We start from the raw sequence: 6,000 nt of genomic DNA, 5'->3' as shown, positions 1-6,000 counted from the left end.
GAAACACACATGGGTTTTTTTCCTCTCAGAAGACTCAGCCTGGTAGTTAGGGCACTCCCATGGACTGTGGGATGCTGCCACACAGCACAAGGATTTTAACAAGATTCTCAGGTGAATGCCCTAACCAGTAGAATATCAACTACACTCAAGTGGGTGTCTCCTAACTTCCTTCATCCCCATTTTAAAAAAAAAAAAAAAAAAAAGACAAATAGGGCTTATTTTACTCTATTTGTTATCACAACAGGAAACAAGTCCAAAGCTAAGTCCCCAATGTATGTTAAAAGATCTGTTAAATTCACTTTGTGGTCTCTTACTACTAGCACTTACTTTATGAATAATTCAAGGATGCTCCTGCCGCAGAGGACGGTACTCCATCATGGGTGGTTTGTCCAGCCCACACTGTACTTTGCAGTTGTATTTTTTAATCTGTTTTGCATGCCTGTAACAACTTAGTGCATTGGTTTACTCAGAGCAATGTGACCACTTGGACATGAGGAACCTAAACCATTTTAAATACTTGCTATTACAGAATAGCTAACCAGTCTGGAGTACATTTACTATTAAGTAAGTTCCCTAGGCAACTTCACCCGTAAATCTTTTGTATTCTTAAATCTTTTTATTATGACTGTTACCATCTGATTCCGTGAGCTATAGAAGAGATGGCATTCAGTATGGGTGGGCAGAAGAACACGGACACCTAGAGAATTCAAGAATAGGAATGCCCATCTTTCAGATTTCTTTCCCTGCTCTCTCACAATAAATCTGTTTTGATCTTAAGCTCAGCCCTCCTGCTCTGTCCCCAAAGCAGATAAAAGTGACCTCCATGATCTCATGATTCTTATGAGCACAGCAGAGCCTAAAAATCTCTCCCTAAAGCATGACCCAGGGCCTCAGAGACAATCCATATAAACACTTTTGTATCTCACCCTGCCATTTCGGTGTTTTCACCATGAATTTTAGGTACTGGTGTTAGTCAGAACTAGCCCAAGCAAGGCTCATCCCTAGACATACTCCTTTGCAGATCTGAAATAGCAATTGAGCATCTGCTTGCGTTGTCCCCTTATTTTCTTTTGAGCCAGATTTTTAAACAGTTGCTCCAAATACAGACATACCTAAAGAAACACGCATTTAGGCATAACTGAGAAATAGTCCTAACAGTGCCTGTTAAACCGGACAATCTAGATGCAGCCTCACCCAGAAAGTCCTTAAGCTGCGGATTGCTAGAAGCTAAAAGAACAGTCCAGGAGAATTCTTGCTGTTCTTCCCTCAGCACTTAAATGCCACTGTAGCGAATAAGGATAACTGTATCTCATCTGAGACTGTGCTTACATTGTCTCATCATCAGTCATCTTTTTTGAGGACAGGGACCATCTTTTTGGCCTGTACCTTGTTTTGTGCCTTCTGTACTCAAACAGTGTCAAGGAACAGACCAAATTCTCAACATGGTGGTAGGGAAATGACACTTTTCCACGCTCCTAGGACAATGAGGAGACAAAAGTCTCCTTGACATTCTTGAGTTCTAGCCCAAATTTTGAATATTTCCCTTTTAAAAAACTGGAATAAAATAAGATTTAGTTTTTCTTACCATACAAGTCACTGTAATCCTCCCATTAAAAAGGGAGGAAAAAAAAAAAAGCTTAACACATCAGACAAAATAAAAATAAAAGCGCTAGCTTTTGAAAAGGCAAAAATCTGAACTGCAGCTCTTGCAAGCTAAGCTGAGTGCACAGCACTACAACAACATCCTCCTGGTGTACTGTTTAAGGCCAAAAGAAACCAGTGTTTGTACGAGCTCTGGGAACGCAGCAGTTCCTGCACCTACCGTCTGGCTGAAGGTAAGAATCTCTTTGGAAGACACTTCTCACACAAAATCTCCAGGTTCTCCAAGGTCTACACACAAAGCACAGCCTGCCATACTCCAATGGTTACCAGAACCACACAGACCTACGACTGTCTTCAAATTCATCACACTAAGAACCTTCTGTTGAGGTAATTTTCTTCAACTCAATTTATTATCATCCTGTCCCTGAGGATTCTGCCAGGAAGAGGCTGAAGCACAGCGCTTCTGCATCTGGATGTCTCCTTATGGCAAAAAGTTAATATTTAAGTGACTTGCCCACAACAAAGATAAGCATCACGTTCAGCTGGACTTCTACTGATAGCCAGATCCCCAGGTAGGACCAATCCTTTCTTCCTAACTGTGACAGCTGCAGAGAGTATGTCTGTGTAGGAATTTCGACCAATTCTTGATTAAACATTACTGAATGCAAGTGACGAGCATATTGGACATAGTTTACCCACCTTTACCAAATAAAGTTCAAGCTTATATACACGATGCACTAATTTTTTTTTCAGATATTCTTTTCACTAAAAGCACAGTAAAGACCATAGTGTACTTGCTACACAAACTATTCTATGTTTTTATTACCTGGAAATATCAATCTAATTCTCTGTTCAGGGAGCCTTTCTACACAATTATGACAAAATTGAGCATTTTCTCCACCCCCCCCCATGAAAATAATCTTTTGGCCCGTGGCTCCTAATCTACTTGCTCCTCTGCATTTCTTGGCTGTTTTTAAAATTGTATTTATTACAGCTATGGAATTGATTTTATGCCTTACAATTACTGCTGGGTTTGCCACTCACTACGCCTAGTCATCATTTAGGCTGGCAAATATTCTCTATCTGGAGCTATAAATATAAATACAGATAAGTAAGACAGACTCGTAATTCTAGCAACAGCAAGCCAGCGATGGATTGAAGGCAAAACTCATAGTAAGCCAGGCAGCCTTGCCACAAGGCCTTGCAGCAGAAAAAAGAAATATATGATTTCCAAAGCAGATTTGCACGTTTATTTTGAATCCTTTAATATCACCTGCCTGGCACCTTGCAACAACTGCTATGTATGACCAAAGCGTCGCGGCAAATAAACTCCTATTTCCCAATAATACAGGTAGTCCTTCTAAGGCTGGTAGGCATATTCAAGAGAGGTTAATATTAACCTGTTAAAAAGGTAACTATCTGCAACACCTTTCACTATGCAATGCTTCAGGCAAAATGTCTGTCAGCAAAATGCAAAATCACCTCTGTTTTATCTCAGAGGTATAACTATTACTAGCAAATCTAGATGAAATGTTAAGCCTCGTTTTTTTTGTTCAGTTCACATGGACACCTCTCTTGAAGACCAGGCATTTCATAGTCAACAATTACGTCCCCAAAATTTTCAGACACTGCTCATAGGCACTTTAAGGAACTGTCAAGAACCACTCAAGGAATTCCCCCCCTCCCCAATCTTGTCTAATGCCCAAAAGTAATTCTTACAATTAAGCTCAGGTCTTTTCAATCACTTAATGGAGTTGTGGATTTAAAAGAGGAAACAAAAAAGGGAAAAGACAACCAAGTTCTTCTGTTCCCATCCCTCTCAAAATATCACAAGATTCAAAAACATCAGGGTTTAAAGGTGGAAGGGAAAAATCAGTTATTTAAAATACCAAGACCTAGTAACAAAATTCAGATTGTTCACATACTGGAACAGAGGTTGTATGTGCTTGCAAAGCTTTTAAAACAGCAGAACTTTTAATATTACTAAAATCCATGTCTCAGGAGAGAAACTAATAACTGAGGATTGAACTTACAGGCAAACAAAAAATTTGCACTTTTGTGCAGTGCCAAAGACATCTACAACTCCTAAGCTTCTGTCTTCTGTAACAACACAGGCTCATTAAGTCTAATTTTCTTAAAACAGAATGATGTGGGCTATACTGTTATTTTAATTTAAAAAAAAAAAAAATCAAAACCACCACAGTTCTTTTCCTATAAAGTGCATTTTGATATTGTAAAACTTTTTTTCTTTTCTTCCCCCAATGCAGGAACAACTCCATCTTCCTTCCCCTACAGGCACTAGATTTAGACAGATGTAGTCCTAGGTGACTTTATGCCCATAAGAGTGTTAAGCAACTAAAAGTAACCTATAAGAAACAAATAGCTTGCCTTCTCCTCTTGTGTCTTTAGAGCCAATAGCAAGGTAAGCTTTAGATCCCTACCAGTGTGCAAAACCAACCAAAACCACCCACACACTGAAAACCACATTCTCAAGATTACACCGAGTACTCACAGCATCTACTACGGAGTTTGTGGATGCTTATGATTCTCTTTGTGATGCAGGAACCTAATTTTGCCACCTTGCCATGAGATTTTTGGCCTATATTTTGCAGCATGCACTGCATATAAAGTCATACAAGATGTGCATACTTAAATCAGCACTACTATAAGAACCTTAAGACTTTCATTCTGGGCTCCTATACATACAAATTTATAATAAATTTAGCAATTATGACCAAGCTATGAACACTGAAGTGAACTGCTCAAACTATTTGCTGCAGTTTGCTTAAAGTATTAACTTTATCCTGAACTTAAGAATTGTAATGCAATCTTAAAGCAATTGCTTAGAACAATTCAGCCATGCAACTGTATATTTTTCTCAGTTAATAAATAATCCCACTGTCTTAAACATAAGCCATGCATTAGAGAAAGGTATGTGTTGCTACTCATTGCCCACATCTCTTCATAAATTGGTTCCACCCCATGCCAACATTAACAGATCCAATGGAGACAGTCAAGAAACAGTGTTTCTCTAGTATTTAAAACAGCAATCCATGGTTAACCTCAGAAATTCTGTAGTGTATTGTATCTATTCCTTTACACACACTATATTAAACATAAGCAATAATGTCACGCACGAGTTATTCTTGTACAGGAGCAAATTCTTCTCTGGCCCACATAGAGGAAGACTGGAGTGACATCTGCTGTTTCACATGCAGTTTTAGGAACAATATTTTTCATTTAGCAACCATTTTGATTAAGCAGATGCAATGGATCATCTTAACACCTAAAACAAGGATGCATATACACTGACACTCATCTCATAATGCTGCTATTCTGTTGAACACTGATATGAAGAAGTCCTTGAAGAGATTTTACATTCACAAAGACATCAAGCGCATACAGCTTTTCTTAGTTGACACTATAATATTTCAGTAGCCAAAGGAGGATTTTACAGAGCAATTTTCATTCTTAAAAATCTAAACTTATTTCTTTGATGCTTTGCTTTGGTGATGAATACTTTATTTGGAACGGCCTGCACCATACCAATAAAAAAAAAAAAGACAACTGGATTATTCAATGCAGGGTTCAAGTATTGCAGCTTCTTAGCACTTGGTATTACATTCTTCTAATTCCTCTAATTACCAACACATATAAAAAAGTTTATTTCAAAGGTAAGAGACAGCAGGGACATCTTCAACTGTCTTAGCTACTGCCTGATTAATCATGTTTCAGCTGAGAGCAACTTTCAATTAGAAATGTTCCCGGCTGGGGAACATTAACACATTTGAGTGGCCAGACCAAAAACTTCAGTGCCTGTGAATAATACTGAAAAAGCATGATTTATAGACAAATTAATGTTTATAAGTAAAGCATCATGACGGGACAGTTCAAGGCCTGATTCAGTGAAGATATCTGGGACAAACACAGAGCACGGAAGTCATTGCAACACTGATCACAGAATTACATGACACTTCAGAAATACAGGCACAATTTCAGGAGATGCTTTCTAGGGTCGTGATTTTAAATACCCAAAACGAACTCAGGTACAAACTAAAAAAAAATTTAAAAAAAATTCTAATTTTCCTTTTCTCAACTCCATTTGCTAACCCCAACAAAGAAAAACAGGAGGCCACTGTTAAGGCATGTAAAACCAAGTGAAGAATTTGTCCTACCTTTGTTAGTTACAGAAGAAATATTTACTTGCTTCCTTAAAAATGAAGCAATAGAAAGCAAAAACAACAAAAAAGGCTGGCATAAACACACAGCCATGCAACACACACTCCTCTTTAGTAGGGACTGTGCTGGTGCAAAGTAAATATAGAAAAACTCACTTTTTGGAGTCACCTTATGGATTGGAACAGGCCACAAGTTGATCCTCTGTCTGTATCACATGCT

Source organism: Haliaeetus leucocephalus, unplaced genomic scaffold (genome assembly GCF_000737465.1).
Source record: "Haliaeetus leucocephalus isolate CR32 unplaced genomic scaffold, Haliaeetus_leucocephalus-4.0 Scaffold450, whole genome shotgun sequence".
Classification (NCBI taxonomy): domain Eukaryota; kingdom Metazoa; phylum Chordata; class Aves; order Accipitriformes; family Accipitridae; genus Haliaeetus; species Haliaeetus leucocephalus.
This window is presented reverse-complemented; position numbering follows the sequence as displayed.